Source organism: Prionailurus bengalensis, chromosome D2 (genome assembly GCF_016509475.1).
Source record: "Prionailurus bengalensis isolate Pbe53 chromosome D2, Fcat_Pben_1.1_paternal_pri, whole genome shotgun sequence".
Classification (NCBI taxonomy): domain Eukaryota; kingdom Metazoa; phylum Chordata; class Mammalia; order Carnivora; family Felidae; genus Prionailurus; species Prionailurus bengalensis.
Window position 1 is genome coordinate 80,163,015 of NC_057351.1, and position 20,270 is coordinate 80,183,284.

Below are 20,270 nucleotides of genomic sequence, written 5' to 3' on the forward strand. Positions count from 1 at the left end.
ATCTTTCCCCATGTCTTCTAACGAGTTTGAAACTGTTATTAGAATGAGGCAGAATCTGTCACTAAGACTACTCGGGAGACCTGAGCTCCACGGCTGGGCTTGGAAGTCCGGGGAACCGGGGGCACAGAGCGGGCAAAGGGAGTCCGCCAGGCGAGAGGACGCCCCGCCCGCGTCCCCCAGCCCCGCGCACGCCGCGCCGCGCCGCCGCCTCCCGGAGTGCCACGCACCTCGCCGCCCGCCCGCAGTCCCGCCGGCGGAGCTTCACAATCGGGGCCGGACGCCGGCATGACGTCACCCCTCCGCGGCCCGCCCCCTGCGTCCGGAAAGAGGCGGTCTCCCATTGGCTGCGCCGCTGGCGGCCTCCGGGCCAATGACAGGGCAGCGAGCGGCGGGGTCGGGCCTTGACGTTGTGCTGCTCGCCGTGGGGTTTATTTGGCTCCGGGGCCCCTCGCCGACGCCATTAGGAGCCGCAGCGCCTGAGGCCGACTCCCCCCGTCGCTCTGCCCCCTCCCCCTTTGCCCCTGGAGTGCCCCCCGCCTCCGCGCCTGCTCTCCGCCCCTCCGTCCCCCGCCCCCGGTAGCCGGGAGCCGCGCGCGGGCCCGCGGAGACCATGTCCTGACTGAGGGGAGAGGGCGGAGGCGGCAGCAGCGGGACGGGCGGCGGCACGGAGGGAGGCGGAGAGGGGCCGGGCTCGGCTCGTCGCCTCGGGCTGCTCGGGGAGTCGCCGCCGCCGCCGCCGCCGCCGCCGGGCGCCGAGCATCGGACGGGGAGGAGGAGCAGGAGCTGGAGGAGCCGCCGCCGCCGCCAGGTAACCGGGCCCCAGGAGGGCGCCCCACTGCAGGCCCCTCGCGGCCCCCTCTGCGGCCTGCCCGGCCCCTCGCTCCCTGCAGGCCGCCGGGTGTCCGGGGCGGCCCGCCCGCGCCCCCTGGGGCGGCGTTGCGGGCGAGGGGAGGCGAGGCGAGGCGAGGCGAGGGGAGGGGGCCCGGGCGGCCGCCGCCGCCGCCGCCGCGCTCCCATCTCGGGCTTTCTCGGTGCGGGGACAGGCCCCGGGGCTGTGGGAGGGTGGGTCCGCCGCGCTTGTTTACCCACCATCGATCCGCCGCGGCTGGCCGCGCCGCCTGCCCCGCCACCTCTCTTCCGCCAGAGTCCCCCCTCCCTCGCCCCCCAACTTCTTTTTCTGCCACCTACGGGCGGGTGAGGGGGGCTTCGCTCCTGCTGTGCAATAGGCCGGGATACTTGGTTCCATCTTTCCAAGTTAGTGCTGGCCTCCAAACTTGCGTTTTGGCCCTCTGGCCGCTCCCTCTCCGCCTCCCGAGGTGGCCTGGCCTCCCGCCGGTGCCGCGTCTAAGAAAATGAGGGTGGAGGGCGACGGGGGTGGGGAGGGGGTGGGTTGGGGAGGAGGAGCTGGAACCGGGGGAAAGATTGTTTACCCTGCTCGCTCGCGACCACGGTGGTGCGGTGCAAGTATCTGGTTATTTTCTCCGCGGTGGTTTGCTACGGGTTATTTCACAGACAAAAGGGCTGTAAATGAAGACTTGGCGTTGAGCGCCAGGCACGGGCAGTTTAGGTCCAGCCTGGAAGTTTGAGCCGGCCCCTTATCTTTGAGATACACTGGTGTTTTGAACCCCTTCTGGCTGCGAATTTTGAGTTTCTGTGGCCGGAGCCTCCTTTTCCGTGACTCCATAGACTATTACCAGGTTCAGCGCCGGCCTCTTCACCCGGTGTTTTGGTCTGTGTGCTCACCGCATGACCTATGGTGTTGTCAAAAAATTTAGCGTACAGAAATGTTATTTGAGAGTACAGTTGAGAGATCCCTAGCCCTTGGAGACCTCCTACAACGAGCGGTTCTTGTATCTGTGGCCCTTTTTTTTGTTTTGTTTTTTTTTTTTTTAAGTTGACTTTATCACTCGCGCGACCTCCAGGGTCCCCCCCGTTTTGAGCAAACGTGGATGACTCAGTGCACAACTCATACGCCAGGGGAAACCATAAAGATTTTTGATCTTGGTTTATGCCAGGGGCCTGGGAAAAGTCACCTAAACTGTGTTTGTGGCAAATAAAGCCGAGTCTCTTCTCCTGGCTATTATCATTAGTTAAATGAGGTAATTCTAAAGAAACTTAGACTCTTGCTCCCTCTTGCTTTTTGGATCTTAAGATACGCGGTCACTTCCTTATGCTGAAATTTCATAACATTGTTTTTATTGGGCCGTGAGGGAAACTCAGAGGACGGGAGTGACACCTTTTAAGCTCTGGGGAGGGTATTTGAATGTCAGGAGGGGTCTTTATTTCTGTTGGTGTTTCATCACTTCTATTAACGCTTCGGAGCGTTGAGACTCCCCATTTATTTACTCTCGAAGCGTGCCTGGCTTAGCATGGGGAGCTCATTCATGGTGCTGTGCTTTCTGCTCCGGCCTCAGCCCGGCTCTGTACCCTGGGAAGGGTTAAGGCGCGTCGCGTTTCCGTCTGACGGCTGGCCCAGTTCTGGAACTCACAATCCGGTTGTACGCTCTCCGAGGTAAATCGCCTCCTCCGTGTCACTGACATGGTGAGGGCTGCTCCGGGGGCTCTACACTTACATCGCTTTTGTGATAAGTGGAAACTTTGGGTGGATGGGAGTCGGAAAAGCAGAGCACTGTAACTTCTTATTTAACCCGGTTCAGTTTTATCACGTGAGCGCTGCTGTTGCCTCCTTGCTGCCCCAGTAAGCTCTTCTACCTGGGCTTCGGACACGTTTTCTGCCAGTGATGTGCTGTTCTACTTGGAATATTTGTGCTTGCTTATGCTTTGGGCAAATAACATCTTGAACGTTCACAACGTAAAAACTTCCAGAACTCTCCTTGTCACAGGCGAAGTAAGGCTTAAGCTTCCTGGTGTGGTGGTCAGGTTTCTCTGTAATCTGGCCCTGGTTCTCTTCAGTCTTAACTCATTTCTTCCCTTTGTGCATTCTTAGTTCCAGCCAAACTAACTCGTTTGTTGTTCTCGTGAAGTCCCTCCTCCCGGCCTTTCTTGGTGCCTTTCTTTCTGTTGGAAATCCTCTTCCGCCATTTATTCATGGATCCTCTCTTTACTTTGGGCCCAGTTGAGTCCTGTCTCTTGAGAAGTCTTTTTCTCGAGTTCAGCCTCAAGGGATCTACCTATTCACTCCTTTTTTTTGTGTGGGACTCTTACACCAGCGTACGCTAGCCTGGATTTCAGTTTATCTTTTTAAGCTTTTATTCTGCTTCCCAATTAGATTTCAAGACCTCTGAGAAATGGGTATGGATTCTTTTTCTGTGGTTACCATATATTCAGCATTGAAAGATGGATACATTGTTTTACCAAGTATTTTTGGTTACCCAAGTATTCTAGGACATGCTGTTTGTAGTCTTTTTTTTTCCCCCTTTTGCTTTTAAATTTATTTATGTATTTATTTTGAGAGAGAGAGAGATTCTGAATCAGAGAGCGTGAGCCGGGGAGGGGCAGAGAGAGAGGGAGGCTGACGGTGAAGAGCCCGATGCGGGGCTGGAACTCACAAACGGTGAGGTCATGATCGGAGTTGAAATCAAGAGCCAGATGCTCAACTGACTGAGCCACCCAGGCACCCCTGCTTGTAGTCTTCTAAGTAGTGGGGTTTCTAGGATTTTGATGATTTAGGAGATAACATACTTGAAATTGTGTCTCTTTTTTAAATTTTGTTTTCTTAATGTCTATTCTAAGATTGAGAGAGAGCATGTGCCCGCTGGAGCGTGAGTGGGGGAGGGGCAGACAGAGAAGGAGACAGAATCCGAAGCCGGCTCCAGGCTCTCAGCTGTCAGCACAGAGCCGGGCACTCAAACCCACCAACCATGAGATCGTGACCTGAGTCAAAGTTGGACAGTTAACTGACTGAGCCACCCAGGCGCCCCGAAATTACGTCTGACTTAAAAAAAGTTTTTGGGGGGGGGGTTAGTATGTTTTTTTCTATTTTTAGTGTGGTTCTTTTCTTGTAGAGGATGCTCAACGATGTGATAATGGTCATGTCTTTTTCAAATAGAAATGTAACTACTGCAGTTCTGTAGTTCAGATTTGAGTCTGCTGCAGTTATCACGGTTTGAGTTTGGAACCAGGGACACTAAGGGAGGTCATTCATTCCATGTTTGTATGTAGGTAACATTTAGCATCACGAGAAGGAGAAAATAATCTGTAGTCTCAGTTTGCATCCTTAACCTCAGATGTTGGCAGCATGTGTCATTGATCATGAGGCAGATGAGACACAGGAGAATGTGTGATTCACTGCTACCTGTCAGCACTGTTGGAAGAAAACATAAACAAGCTGGTCCATAGTATTTTTGTATACCAAGGATAATATGTGTAATTATATGGTACATGGGTGGATGCTGATGTAGTTGGAAAACAGGTGTATGTGTTTCTGTTGTGTGTGTCTGAGTAGGAGGCTTGGAAGGCTTGGTATTTTATGGATACATACATAGTCTCTTAGCAGTAAACAGTCTTGATTTATCCACTGCCTGTACGTGGAAACTTGTCCACAAACTTGTGGAAACTTCTTCCAGTTCATCAGAGTATTCTTTCCTTGTAATTGATTGATTTTGTTAGAAAGTAGTTTACATCAAACCTTATTTTAGGCTTCAGAAACCTTTTTAGAATAATTAAAGCTGAAATTAGTCCATTAACGAACTTCCCAAACATGTTGGGCAGGCTTTTTGCGTTTGTAAAAGGCACTTCCGTGGAGTTTATACCAGTAATTTTGCCACTTGAGAAATCCAGATCAGTGAGCATTCTTTGCTTTGTGGGAAGCGGTATTTTGGTTAAGATGAAATTTTTGACAAGAGCCGTCAGTTTGAGGGTTTTTTTTTTTTTTCCTCCAAGTTTATTTATTTATTTTGAGGGGCACCTGGGTGGCTCAGTCTGTTGAGCGTCTGACTTCACCTCAGGTCATGATCTCACGGTCCGTGAGTCTGAGCCCCGCATCGGGCTCTGTGCTGACAACTCAGAGCCTGGAGCCTGTTTCCGATTCTGTGTCTCCCTCTCTCTCTGCCCCTCCCCTGTTCATGCTCTGTCTCTCTCTGTCTCAAAATAAATAAACGTTAAAAAAATAAAGTTTATTTATTTATTTTGAGAGACAGCGCGTGTGGGAGGGGCAGAGAGAGGGAGAGAGAATCCCCAGTAGGCTCTGCACTGTCAGCACAGAGCCCAAGGTGGGGCTTGAACTCTAGAACTGTGAGATCATGACCAGAGCTGAAACCAAGAGTCTGACGCTTAACTGACTGAGCAACCCAGGGGCTCCCCAGTTTGCGTTTTAACATGGATGTTGGTCAGATAAATTGAATGTAAAGTTGATAACTTTTCAGCTGCCTAGTGAATTGAACTTTTTAGTAATGAAGAAACTAATTTTTTATTTTTAGACTTCATATATTGAGGGCAGACTGTCCCAATCCCTCCTAACCAACAAAACATAATTTGGGTTTTTTACCATTTGGTAAGTCAGAATTTTATGTGGCTTGCATTCACATAAATAAAAAATATTTGAATGTATAAAGCATTGTTGGAAATCAGTTGCGTAGCTTTCCATTTTTTTTCTTTTTTAAAATTTTTAATGTTTGTTTATTTTTGAGAGAGAGCGACAGCACGAGCAGGGGAGGGGCAGAGGGAGAGGGAGACACAGAATCTGAAGCGGGCTCCAGGCTCTGAGCTGGCGGCACAGAGCCCAACCGACATGGGCTCGAACCCGCGAATGGTGAGATCGTGAGCTGAGCCGAAGTCAGACGCTTAACCGACTTTTTCTTAATTTTAAAGTAACCATTTCATTGAAATTTATTTCATATACCATAAAATTTACCCTTGTAAAGTATGTAATTCGTTGGTTTTTAGTGTATTCTGAAAGTTGTGTAGCCATCACCATTATCCAGAACATTTCATCACGCCCCCAAAAAGACTGTACCCATTAACCAGTCCCTCCCTCTTTTGCCTCAGTTCCTGGGAACCACTAATCTTTCTTTCTCTATGGATTTGCCTATTCTGTACATTTCATGTAAGTGGAATCATACACTATGTCACCTTTTGTGTCTGCCTTCGTTCACTTAGCATAATATTTTCAAGGTTTATCCCTGTTGTAACATGTATCAGTACCCCTTTTTTATGGCTGAATTATTTAATTGTTGTATGGATATAGCACATTTTGCTTATGTTTATGCATTCATTGATTGATGGACATTTAGGTTGTTTCTACTTTTTGGCTGTTATGAAGTATGCTGCCATGAATATCTGTGTGCAAGTTTTTGTGTGGGCTTAAGTTTTCATTCCTTTTGGGCATGTACCTGGAGGTGGAATTGCTGGAACGTATGGTAACTCTGTGTTTAATCTTTGAGGAACTTCTAGATTGTTTTCCAAAGTGGTTGCACCGCTTTACATTTCCTAGCAACAAATGAGGGTTCCGTTTCTCTACATCCGGAATACTTATTACTGTTTTTTTACTTATTGCCATCCTAGTGAAGTGATATCCCTTCGTTTTTATTTGCATTTCTCTAATGACTAATAGTATTGAGCATTTTTTCATGTGCATATTGGCCATTTGTAAATTTCCTTTGGAGAAATGTTACTCCAGTCCTTTTTTAGTTGGGTTATTTGTCTTTTCGTTCTTGAGTTGTGAGAGCTCTTTATGTAATCTGGCTACAAGTCAGATACATGATTTGCACGCATTTTCTCCTTTTCTGTGGGCTTTTTCACTTTCTTATTGGTATGCGTTGAAGCACCAAAGATTTAAACATTTTTTTTTTACGTTTATTTATTTTTGAGACAGGGAGAGACAGAGCATGAATGGGGGAGGGTCAGAGAGAGGGAGACACAGAATCTGAAACAGGCTCCAGGCTCTGAGCTGTCAGCACAGAGCCCGACGCGGGGCTCGAACCCACTGACCGCGAGATCATGACCTGAGCCGAAGTCGCTCAACCGACTGAGCCACCCAGGCGCCCCTACACCAAAGATTTTAATTTTGATGTAGTCCAGCTTGTCTATGTTTTCTTTTACTTGTGTTTTCAGTGTTGTCTCTAAGAAGCCATTGGCCAATCCAAGGTGCAGAAGATTTGCATCTATGTTTTCTTCTAAGAATTTTATAGTTGTAGTTTTTTTTCATTTAGATCCATGATAGTTTCATTTAGATCCATGATAGTTGTACATAGTATGAGGTGGGGGTCCAACAGTGCTTTTGGAGGTGGCTATCTGGTCGTCCCAGCACCATTTTCTGAAACGTCCTTAGCTTTAATAATGCAGTTATTCTCAACTATAAATTGATTATTGCAGGACAGTATTCCCTGGATAGATGAAGAAATTGTCCATATTTTGCAGATGGAGAAAGGGATCTCTACTTAGTGTTGCACGTTAAGTTGCAGCAGTACACTTGTGATTGAAATCCTGAAGGGAAGACATCATATAACACCACTTATATATCCTTCACTTTTTTTGGTTCGGGTGGGTGATTTGTTACTATAAATTTTTATTATGAAAAATTCATTTCTTGGTGTTTAATGAAGCTAAAGTTTGTTTTCAAAAGGGAAGCTATAGTAATTTGCAGAACTGGTTTTGACTGATGTTGTTTTGGACTGCCATCCTTTGATATGAGTAGAATATTTAGTACTTGCTTTTATTGCCTAAATGGTAAGTGGCTGTCGCATAGCAGACACTACTTACAGAGACGTAAAGGCGAATGTTTCACAGGCAGCCATTGGAAAAAAAATCATAATTCACACAAGTGCTGTGAAGTGGTGAAGAAGTGACTGAATTAGCACAAGGTTAGGTTTGGGTCAGGAAGAGCTTTACAGAGATGGGAACATTTAAGCTGGTCTTCAAAGAAGTAATAGGTTTCTAAAACCAGATAAGAATGGGGGGCGGGAGTGGGCAAACATCCTATGCAGAAGCAAGCCTGTGAGTGAAGGAGACATGAAAATTATGTCGTGATTAAGGACCAGCCAGAGGGTTCAGTATATAGCTACAGCAGGTGGATGAGGCTGGAAAGGCATGCCTTTCCAGTCCCTGCCTCACTTTCCCCAGAGCTAGTATTGTCAAGGGGCTGGCGATTACAAGGGTGGAGTGATCTGTTTGGAATGGATCATCTTCACAGGTAGGAAGAGAGAAGCAGTCTGTCTCCTGTTTCTGTGTCTCTGTGGATGTGGAGGAATATGTGGGAGATGTTACTAAGTTGGAAATCTGAAGGCATTTGATTTTGTAGAAGTTCTTTTAGCGCATTGATTATTGGGCACCTGTTGTGTGCTCTGAAGTTGTTTAGGCTTTTCAGAAAGTAGATTACATAAAACACTTTACAAAGGCTACTGAAATTGCAACATTTAGTAATGGCCCATTCACTGTTCAGAAAGCAACTATACTGGGTGTTGAGATAGTCATGTGAACAAGACAGGCACTGTTGCTTGTATTTACCTTCTAGTATGAAGAGCAGTCAAGGAGCAAACAAGGGAAGAAACCCCAGATGTTGGTAAGTGCTGTGCAGACATGCAAGCAGGGTGGTGTGGTGGATGTGACTGAGCGGCCAGGGAAAATCTTCCTGCGCAGGTGGTATTTAAACCGAAACCTCAGTGACAAGAGCTGGCCATATGAAATCTGGGGAGAGAGCATTCTAGGCAGAGGAGATTTCGAATACAAACTCTTAATGTGAGAATGAGCACGCTGGTGAAAGGAACAGAAGGAAGTCTACTTTTATGTAAAGATTGTCGAGAAAGGCTGGTGAATTTTAATTCAATTGTGAGCGGATTGGGAAACCATCAGGATTTTAAGTCCTTGGGCTGTGATCTGGTTTACACTCCTAAAGGATCCATCTGGCTTCTATGTGAAGATGGTGGATAGAGTAGAAAACAGTAAGACTGGTGGGAGGCTTTGAGGTAATCTGCGGGAGGGGTGATGGTGGCTGGGGCTGGGGGCACGGTGGGGCGTCCTGGAGGAAAGCGAAGATTCTGGAGTTGTTTTGCAGGTAGCGTCAGTACTGTGTGGTGGCTAGAGACAGTGGCTATAAAGTCAGCCTGTCTTGCTATCCAATGTTCATATTTTGTTCTAGGGAAATGTTGCCATAATTGCGGAAGGCTGTGGTACACTATTGAGGAAAAAAAAGTGAGAGTCAGAATCTGGGGTTTACTTGCTAAAGCTTTGTGACCCTGGGCAAGTCATCTTGCCTTTCCTGGAGCCCCAGATCCCTTGTCATTAAAATGAATATACTTGTACCTCAGGGAGACTCTAGGGTACCTTAGGGGGAAGTACCTGAGGGTTCTTAGGATTCAGTGAAATAATGTAAGTGTTCTGTGACATAAAGCTCCATGCAGAATTTAAAGTGGTATTATTTCAAGCTGGCAGTTGTTGGTGATATTTATTATGGGATATGGATTTGAGGTTCTTGGTTTTAGCCCCTACTTAAAGACAGGTGTGGCATTATTACCATAATTTCTTTTAATGAGATGCTTGGGTCTTAAGGTTTTGGCCAACATTCCAGATTCTGTAAGGGGTGGAGAGGGACTTGAACTTGGATCTAAGACGTGCAATGCATTTTCCTGTATGTGAGAGAAATGAATATGAATATCAAGAGATGGAACTCTGGTCTTCCCATAGTAAATTAGATTTCACTCTTGCAACACTTCGGTGAAAGGCATTAGTGAATCACTAAAGGAAAATATTCTAGGGTATTCTCGAAGTGCTTATGTGTTGTGTTTGGCAGAGTGACCTAGGAGATACTTGAAGACCGTCAGGAAGGACCTTTTATGCCCTGTTTAGGATTTTTCACTTCAGTAGGATATTGTTGAAAATTTCAGAGCTACAGAATAGCAACATCAGGTTTTTTTTTTCCTTTTTCTTTCGTTTCTACCATTCTGGCAGAGATGTGGAGTACGAAGATAGGAAGACCAGTTAGGAAAACAGTTGAGGGAAGAAACGATGAACTAGGGCTTGGCGAGAGGTGTGGAAAGAAGGGCTAATTCTTGAGGAATGTTTAGGATATAGGAGGCAGATTTATTTTCTGCTGAAAGAGCTCTTCTGTACCTGTTACATGGTTTTTTGTCAGAATAAAAATGACGTATGTGTAAGTATTTTGTAAATTTATTTCCTCTAAATGTATGTTTATTTTTGAGAGAGAGAGAGTACGTGGGGAGGGGCAGAGAGAGAGAGAGGTAGACAGGATCTGAAGCAGGCTCTGCACTGACAGCAGAAAGCCCTACTTGGGCCTCAAACTCAAGAACCATGAGATCATGACCTGAACCGAAGTTGAATGCTTAACCAGATGAGGCCACCCGGTATTTTGTAAATTGTAAGATTTATTGTGTGATGTGGATATATAAAAATAACAAATACATAGTTTGCCCAGAACTGTTCGAAAATCATTTGCAGACTTGATCCCCCTTTATCCTTAAATATTACAGTGTATATTTCCTAAAAAATAAGCTCTTTCTGCTATACAGCCATAATATACTGATCAAAATCAGGAAATTAACATTGTTTGATATTATCATGTAATTCCTTTTCTCTTTTTTTTTAAAGAACAGTAATTTTTTTTAGAAAATTTTATTTGAGAGAGGTGGAGTGCAGAGAGAGGAGAAAGAGAGAATCCCAAGCAAGCTCTGCGCGGTCAAGTGTGGAGCCTGATGGAGGGCTCAGACTCCTGAACCGCAAGATCATGACCCGAGCTGAAGTCAAGAGTCACTCAACTGACTGAGCCATCCGGGCGCCCCTATGATTCCTTTTTTTTTGTTTTGTTTTGTTTTAATGGTTATTTATTTATTTATTTATTTATTTTATTATTTTTTTTTTTAACATGCATATTTAGTTTTTAATTTTTTTTTTTCTGAAATTTATTGACAAATTGGTTTCCATACAACACCCGGTGCTCATCCCAAAAGGTGCCCTCCTCAATACCCATCACCCACCCTCTCCTCCCACCCCCCCCCCCATCAACCCTCAGTTTGTTCTCAGTTTTTAACAGTCTCTTATGCTTTGGCTCTCTCCCATTCTAACCTCTTTTTTTTTTTTTCCTTCCCCTCCCCCATGGGTTCCTGTTAGGTTTCTCAGGATCCACATAAGAGTGAGACCATATGGTATCTGTCTTTCTCTGTATGGCTTATTTCACTTAGCATCACACTCTCCAGTTCCATCCACGTTGCTACAAAAGGCCATATTTCATTTTTTCTCATTGCCATGTAATATTCCATTGTGTATATAAACCACAATTTCTTTATCCATTCATCAGTTGATGGACATTTAGGCTCTTTCCATAATTTGGCTATTGTTGAGAGTGCTGCTATGAACATTGGTGTACAAGTGGCCCTATGCATCAGTGCTCCTGTATCCCTTGGATAAATTCCTAGCAGTGCTATTGCTGGGTCATAGGGTAGGTCTATTTTTAATTTTCTGAGGAACCTCCACACTGCTTTCCAGAGCGGCTGCACCAATTTGCATTCCCACCAACAGTGCAAGAGGGTTCCCGTTTCTCCACATCCTCTCCAGCATCTATAGTCTCCTGATTTGTTCATTTTGGCCTTAATGGTTATTTATTTAGAGAGAGAGTGTGCGTGCACACCAATGAGGTAGGGGTGGGAGAGAGAATCCCAAGCAGGCTCTGGGCTCTTAGTGTAGAGCCTGACTTGGGGCTTGATCTCATGAACTGTGAGCCAAAATCTAGAGTTGGGCGCTTAACTCACTGAGCCACCCAGATGCCCCATTATGCAATTCTTAATAAGAAAAAGATTCTACAGATTTCTCTCCTATTTTGTCGATTGTTCCATTAATGTTCTTTATAAAGGTGAAAGAAAATCTCAGATTATGTATTGCAGTCTGTTGCCATGTTTTTTTATAAGCTCCTTTAATTGGAACAGGAAAGTCTTTGTCTCTCATGATACTGATGTTTTTGAAGACTGTAGGACTACTTGTTTTGTAGAAAGTCTCTTAATATGGTATGTCTGATATTTGGAGTCAGATTATGTACTTTTTGACAAGAATTCCACAGAAGTGATATTATGTTCTTCATATAGCATGGCAGGAGGCAAATGATGTCATTAATAGTGTGGTTAACTTTTGATTATTTGGTTATGGTGTTATCTATCAGATTTTGTAATATACTAGTTACTGTTGTGGAGAGATACTTGGAGACTGTTTAAATATCTGGTTAATCCTCAAATTTTCACTCTCTAGTTTTAACATCCATTGATGATTGTTTTAATTGTCAACGTGGACTAGTTTCACATCTATTGAAGATTGCCAAAAGGTGATTTTCTAATCCAGTTATTCTTTTTGCATTTATTAGTTGGATTTTTATCGTAAGGAAGAGCTTTCGCTCCTTTACTTATTTGCGTGTTTATCAGTGTCTGTGTAGATTTACAGATTTTTATTTTAGTCAGTGTTTTAAAATCTTTATTGTTTATGGTGATGCTCCAGTTGATCCAGATTTGGCCAGTGGGAGTGCTTCATACTAATTTCTGTGTCCTTTTTTTTTTTTTTTTTTTTTTTTTTAATTTAAGATTTTTAGATGTGAATATATTCCAAATTTCGTTTTACTTTTTGGAGCAGCTTTAGGTTCAAACCAAAAGTTCCCGTGACCTTTTAAAACTCCCGTCATTCTTTGAGAACTGATTTTTTTTTTTTTTTTTAAGGAAAGTGTTTCCTGTATGTTAGTGACTAAAAAACACTAAGAAACAGATTTTTAAAAATAGACTCTACTTTTCGAGTCGTTCAGGTTCATAGCAAAATTGAACAGCAAGTATAGAGAGTTCCCTTATATCCTCTGCCCCAGCATATGCATAGCCTCCCCCAATATCATCCACAACAGAGTGGTATGGTTTGTTAAAATTGTTGGTATATCAACCAGATTCCATAGTTTACACTAAGGTTCACTCTCTATATGTGTTAAAACCCATAGAATGTACAAGTATCCACCATTATAGTGTCTGTCATACAGCACATTTTCACGACCCTAAAAGTCGTCTGTGCTCTGCCTGTACATCCGTCCCTCCCAACTCTTGGCAACCTCTGATCTTTTTATTGTCTCCATAGTTTTGCTTTTCCAGAATGTCATATAGTTGGAATCACACAGTATATAGTCATTTCATATTGGCTTCTTTTACTTAGTAATAGGTATTTAAGGTTCCTTTCTGTCTTTTTTGTGGCTTGATCCCTCCCTTCTTTTTGGTGCTGAATAATATTTCATTGTACCACAGTTTATCTGTTCACTTCAGCTCATGTGTTGCACCTACTGAAGGACATCTTGGTTGCTTGCGTGTTTTGGCAGTTATGAAAAAAGCTGCTATAAACATCTGTATGCAGATGTGGACATGTTTTCAGCTCCTTTGGGTTAAATACCAAGGTGCACAATTGCTGGATTTTATGGTAAGAGCATGTATGGTTTTGTAAGAAGCTGTCAAACGCTCTTCCTGGGTGGCTGTATCGTTTTGCATTCCTATCAGTAACGAATTGAGATTTTGACAATATTGAGTCTGCCCATCCATGAAGATGGAATGCTCCGTTTATTTAGTACCTCTTTGATTTCTTCTTTCATCGGTGTTTAGTTTTTCTCACATAGGTCTTGTATGTATTTTGTTAGATTTATGCCCGAGTGTTTCAGTTTTGGTGGGTGTTAACTGTAAATGGTGGTATGTTTTTAATTTCAAATTCCATTTGTTCGCCACTGGTATATAGGAAAGCAGTTGATTTATATATGAATCTTGTGTCCGGCAACCATGTTATGTCACTTAGTAGCTCTGAGTCGTTTTGTTGAGGGTTTGTTTATTTATTTTATTTTCTGCATAGACAATCCTATCATCTGTGAATAAAGACAATTTTATTTCTTCTCAACTTGCGTACTTTTAAATGTTCATTTGTTTCGAGAGAGAGAGGGAGCGCACATGCATGTGCGAGAGTGGGAGAGGGGCAAAGAGGGAGAATCCCAAGACGCCAGGCTCTAACCCACACACTGTGAGAGCATGACCTGAGCCAAAACTGTGTACTTTTAACTTTCTCTTATAACATTAGCTAGAATTTCCAATTCGATGGAACAGAGTGATGAGGGGAACATCCTTGCCTTATTACTGATCTTAGTAGGAAAGTTTCTAGTTTTTCACCGTTAAATATGGTGTTACCTGTTGGTTTTTTGTACATGCTTTATCATGTTGTGGAAGTCCCTCTGTATTTCTAGGTTGCCGAGCATTTTCCCCCCCTTCATGAATGAGTGTTGGATTTTGTCAGATGCCTTTTCTGCATGTATTCATGTGATCGTGGTTTTTTTTTTTGGTTTTGGTTTTTTGGGTTTTTTTTGGTCTGTTGATATGAAGGATTATATTAATCAATTTTTGAACATTGAACTAACTTTGCACATCTGGGATAAACAGTCTTGGTTGTGGTGTATGCTTTTTATACATTGTTGGATTTGATTTGCTAACGTTGAGAATTTTTGCATCTTTGTTCATGAGACATTGAAAATACAAGTTTTTATCACTTTTTAACTTTTAGTTTTGTGAAGTGTGATATTCATCTGTTCAAGCTTGGGATGAATAAACTCTGGTTCATATTTTGATATATTTCCTCTATTTTGTGAACTGTACCTGCAAATTATAGAAAGAAGCTATATTTGTAAGTTTTCCAGATGTTTTGACATTGCTTTTCAAACACAGGCCCAGATATTTTATTATTAGATTCAGCAATCAAATATAATTGTTCTGTAAAATTGCTACAAAAGTTTGAAAATGCTTATTCTCAGTTTCTCTACAGACCAGTCAGCAGCGTGTAGACTATCACAGGCCCCTGGACGAAGTTTTGAGTAGCAGCAGTCTGAATACTATACAGTGTATTGCTTCCTGCCCCTTGTCTAGTAGTCTGAGCCTTACTTCTCAGTCTTGAACAGCATTTGGTACTTTCCTTATAGATTTAAACATTTTTCATTATGAAAAACTTCAAACATACATACAGAGAGGCTAGGAGAATGAATTCTCATGTATCCATCACTGAGTTACTAATCCATAGCCAGTCTTTTCATTTGTGTTCCTCTTACTTCCTCCTCATGGAATATTTTAAAGCAAATTCCAGACATTTTATGGCACTGTAAATATTTCAGTAGGAGAAGAGGACTGTTTGTTTGTTTGTTTGTTTGTTTATTTATTTATTTATTTATAAGACCAAGCATGAGCAGGGGAGGGGCAGAGAGAGAGGGAGACACAGAATCCGAAGCAGGCTCCAGGCTCCGAGATGTCAGCACAGAGCCTGACGCGGAGCTCGAACTCATGAACTGTGAGATCATGACCCGAGCCAAAGTCGGACAGTTAACCATCTGAGCCACCCAAGCGCCCCGAGAAGAGGACTTTTTTAAGGGCATAGATACCACACTGTTAATCACATCTTAAAATTTTAATAATTTAAAAAAAAATTTTTTTTTAATGTTTATTTGTTTTTGAGAGAGACAGAACATGAGCAAGGGAGGGGCAGAGAGAGAGGGAGAATGTGAAGCAGGCTCCAGGCTCTGAGCTAGCAGCACCCAGGCGTCCCTTTTGTGATTATCTTAATTCATTTTTTTTAAACAGTTTATTTATTTTTGAGAGCTAGAGTGCAAGCAGGGGAGGGGCACAGAGAGAGGGGGACAGAGGATCTGAAGTGGGCTCTGTGCTGACAGCAGCAAGCCTGATGCAGGGCTTGAACTCATGAACTGCAAGATCATGACCAGAGCTGAAGTCAGAGGCTCAACCTGCCAAGCCACCCAGATGCCTCTTAATTCTTTTTTTTTTTTTTTTTTTTACAGTTGAGAGAGTTGAGGCTCTGAGATAAAATTCATTTACTTACTATCTCACAGTCTTTGCTTTCCTTTAAAACAGGGCCACATATGGGTGCTGCAATTCATACACTGTCATTTACGGAGACTTTTTCCAATTGTGTAAATGAGAATGGAAGCCTTTTCTGTATTTTTAATCGATATACTGTGGTTTCTTTTGGATTAGTGTATTAGTTTAAGAGAAGTCAAACTGGCTTTCATAATTTCTTCTTCAGGGATTGCCTCCAAAATTAAAAAATATATAAAACCCCAAAAACCCTTAAGGTATTTTATAGCCTAGAACCATGGTGAATATTCCCAAGTTGTCTTTTTTCACTCAATTTTAGATGCTAAATTTAGTATATCTTGTTTTGTAAATAACTTTATAACGTTCTGCTTATTGCTCAACTTTTCAGATGTTTTGTGATAATTCAGTCTAGATACGCTGTGTGAATATTTTGTGTAGTTGTAAAACAAAAATTTGAGCAAAATGTGTGTTAAATAAGTTTTTCTAAGTTTGCTCGTTTAAATATTGTATGTCCTAGTCCTCTAGGAAGGGACTGCTTAGTTAGAAACTCATTGCAGTTTATTAATAGTCCAAATTCTAGGTAATGGGAACAAGTGACTATGGGCTGCAGTATAAATATATTATTTATCACATGGTGTGTGCAGTGTAGTACTGACTTTGGAGCCAGAATGCCTGGGTTCAAACCCTGGCTCTGCCACTTAGTAGCTTTGTGATTTTGGGCAAGTTACTCAACTTCTCTGTTGTTTCCAATCTTAAAATTTGGTGATAATAATAGTACCTGTTTCATAGGGTTCTGAGGATTAAATTAGTTAATGTATATGTACAGTGCTTAGAACATGTCTGGCATGCAGTAAATGCCTAAATTTTAGCTATTTTCTTAGTTGGATAAAGCTGATCCTGGAAAAATTGTGAAATAGACAGAGTTATCCTAGAGGTTCATTCATTTCTAATGATTGGGTAAGCAGTGCGGCCAGCTTGCTGCTATCTTTGGCGTTCCTTCCCAGGTTGCCCTTTGCTAATAAACCTTTGCCTGCTTGTTCTCCTTGTCTCTGCGATGTAAACCCCAAATTATAAAATCTCCATCCTATTTTCCTGTTATTCATTACACTAGGAATCTTTTTAATTTTTTTTAATTTTTTTTAATTTTTGAGACAGAGACAGAGCATGAACAGGGGAGGGTCAGAGAGAGGGAGACACAGAATCCGAAGCAGGCTCCAGGCTCAGAGCAGTCAGCACAGAGCCCGACATGGGGCTTGAACTCACAAACCGTGAGATCACGACCTGAGCCGAAGCCCGACGCTCAACCGACTGAGCCACCCAGGCGCCCCAAGGAATCTTGAGATAAATGATCAGATTGAATGACTTTACGTTATTAGTAAATAACATTTGTAAATAACTTGGACTTATACAATAAGTGTTTTTTTGGAAAGCGTTATTTTTAAGTAATCTCTACATCCACTGTGGGTCTTGAACTCACAACCCTGAGATCGAGTCATGTGCTCCACTGCCTGAGCCAGCCAGGCACCCCATATAAAATAAGGGTTTTAATTAAAATAACTTAAGTGGAATGGAAGTTAATCAAAACAACAAATTTGGGCAAAGTTAAAGTATTGGAAAAAAGATATTTTTGGATAAGATGGTGCCTCTGAGTTTGTTTTGCCTTGGAATATTTCATCCATTTGGTTCTCCCAGATTTTCACATCTTTTTCTTTCTTTTACATAGAACTCATTGATTGTCTAAAAGTTCCAAGTTTGTACCCCTCCTTCCTGTAGCCCACAAATAACAACATCCATGGTGTTTGGCAAAAGGATGGCCTTTTTGTTGGGCTAGGTATAGTAATAAATCTTTGTTGCTGTGGATACTTTGTTAATTGGGATTAATCTGTTTTGTATGAACAGAGAATAGGATAGTGAAAGAAATCAAATTCTTTTTTAAAAAGATGTTTATTTTGAAAGGGGGTAGAAAGAGAGTGCATGCACGAGGCTGTGTGTTGAGTGGGGGAGGGGCAGAGAGAGGGGGAGAGAGAGAATCCCAAGCAGGCTCCGTGCTGTCATTGCAGAGCCTGACTTGGGGTTCAATCCCATGAACTGTGAGACCATGACCTGAGCCGAAATCAAGAGTTGGATGCTTAACTGACTCAGCCACCCAGGTGCCCGGAAAGAAGTCAAATTCTAAATGAGGTAGCATCTTTGTAGTTCTTGCAAAAGGTGTTATTTTTTATTTTATTTATTAAAAAAATTTTTTTTTAACGTTTATTTATTTTTGAGACAGAGAGAGACAGAGCATGAACGGGGGAGGGTCAGAGAGAGGGAGACACAGAATCCGAAACAGGCTCCAGGCTCTGAGCTGTCAGCACAGAGCCTGACGCGGGGCTCGAACCCACGGACTGCGAGATCATGACCTGAGCTGAAGTCAGCCGTTCAACCGACTGAGCCACCCAGGTGCCCCAAAGGTGTTATTTTTTAAATGCTGGGTTGATATGCACTCTTGGAGATAATCACCCCACTTCCATCCATATTTAAGAAAACCATAGTCCTGTTTCATCTAATTGGATTGCAGACGCCCTGAGCATTGTAGACCTTTGGTAACTTGTCATAGGTTGTTAAAAATTTGTTGTTTGGAATTATTATGTGGGGTACGTGATTGACCTGTGAAATCTCTGAAACTTGTATAGGAGCTCAAGATACGTATTCACATGTATATGTGTATGTATATATGTATGTGTAGGTGTGTGTGTATTATTTCTGTTACTGTCTCGGAAGTAAAGAGTATAGAGGAGGTTGGCAAGATTACAAATAAAACTCTAGTACATGCTTAAAGGGGTAGAATTCCTCTTGAAAAGAATAGAGAGTAGATTAAAAGAAAGAGCATTACTTTTGTGCAAGATTTTTGACACAGTTTATAAATTTTGTGTCTATGGGTCTTCCATTCTAATCAATGGATTGCTAACTGGTTTGGAAGAAAAGCTATTAGAATTGTAGCTTTTATTATGGTTTTTCCTAATTATGCAGTGTTCACATGTTAAAATGTAAACTTTATATTCTTTGTTTTATTTCAGGGACTTTGGTTGGAATGAAGTTAGATGTACTAGTTGTATGGGTAATTGGCTCATTTAATCAGGTACAGTGTCGGTAAGACCAAAGTCATCATGGCAGGTGTTATTTAACCTTTGTTATTTTAACTCAATTTACTTTGTCCAGCTTGTCCGCAAATTCTTGGAAAGGGACCTTAGCAAGTATGTTTAACTTAAATCTACTCATTAGATACAAATGACGTAGATAATTGTGATCTCTGTATAGGAGGGTCAGCACATGTTTGAGATCTAATTCTTGATTATTTTCATAAAATTTTGCATACACTTAGCACTTTCAGCAGGTATTTAATGATTGCACAAGTTTTTGTACTTGTGTCCTTTCCATTGCAGGACTTGAATAGTTAACCAGCTCATGAATGCCTATGGTTTGACACCTAGCTGTTAGCAGTGGACTCCGTCTACTGAGGTCTTGCCACAGGAGTGGATCCCATCCTGTAGAATTTCTCTTTTTTGCCTGAAATTGCTCTAAGCTCCACTCCTGACTTCTTTTTCCAGGGCCCTCAGTGTGGTCTGTTCTGTGGGTTTTATAAACACAAGGCTTGCCCACATTTCATGCCTCTTGATGCCCTGACCCACAGTTTTTGAAGGCTCGGCTATCTGAGTGAAAACTGAAGGCAGGGAATTATACAGGGAACACACATGCAAATCAGTATTCCAGAAACTAGCCTCGAGAGGAAATACAGTAAGTGCCAAATGCCAGTAGAAGTGTGGTTGCTTGGAGTGTACTTGAACTAGTTTGGAAAAAACCCATGAGAGAGAGGAGACTTGAACATTGCTTTAAAGAAGGGGTGGGATTTGCTGCAAGTTGAGTGTGTGTGTCTGTCTTGCTTGTGTTTTTAAGGTAGTGCCTTGGTGTCTGGTCTGGGTGTGGGCACCGGTAGGGTACGTGCAGGTGGCTGGGCATGTGTGGTATGTTTGGGAGTGAGTCTGTGAGGTGGGCTGTGTGTGTGGTGGGAAGGAGGTGGGAATTTATACTGCGGCAGAAGAGCTTCTGAAAGAGGGCCTTGCTGTTAGGAGGATTTTTCTGGTAACAGTAAGCTGGCTGGATTTAGAAAGGCAAGGCGCTTAGGAAGCTATTATAGTACTTCTGACCTGAACTGAGAAGGGTTGATGACGGTGGGAGTGGGGAAGAAAGCAACTGATTGGACAGAAACCACTAGTGAGAATCGGAGGGGGCTGGGCAAGGCAGAATTCAAGAGGATTCTGTGTTTCTTCTGTGTGGGGCGCAGAGGTCTTCATGGTGTCCTTAATGGATAGTGGGGAAGTCCGGGTTAGGAGTTGGCCGTGAAAGGAAGATAAGAGGTTTAATGTAGGATGTGATAAGCTGTTGGAGCCCTGAAATGAGGTCATATTTGTGGATAGAGGGTTCACCATGTACTCAGTCTTCAAGATCTTGCTCAAG

The 20,270-nt window shown here is 42.9% G+C and overlaps 1 protein-coding gene across 1 annotated transcript in view; it reads left to right on the forward strand.

Moving 5' to 3' along the window:
• Positions 1–399: 399 nt before the first annotated feature.
• ZRANB1 (zinc finger RANBP2-type containing 1) overlaps positions 400–20,270 on the forward strand; it is a 63,494-nt gene continuing 43,623 nt past the window's right edge. The window contains exon 1 of the mRNA XM_043597819.1: positions 400–808. The gene's annotated coding sequence lies outside the window, so the exon portion shown is untranslated. The remainder of the gene's footprint in view (positions 809–20,270) is intronic.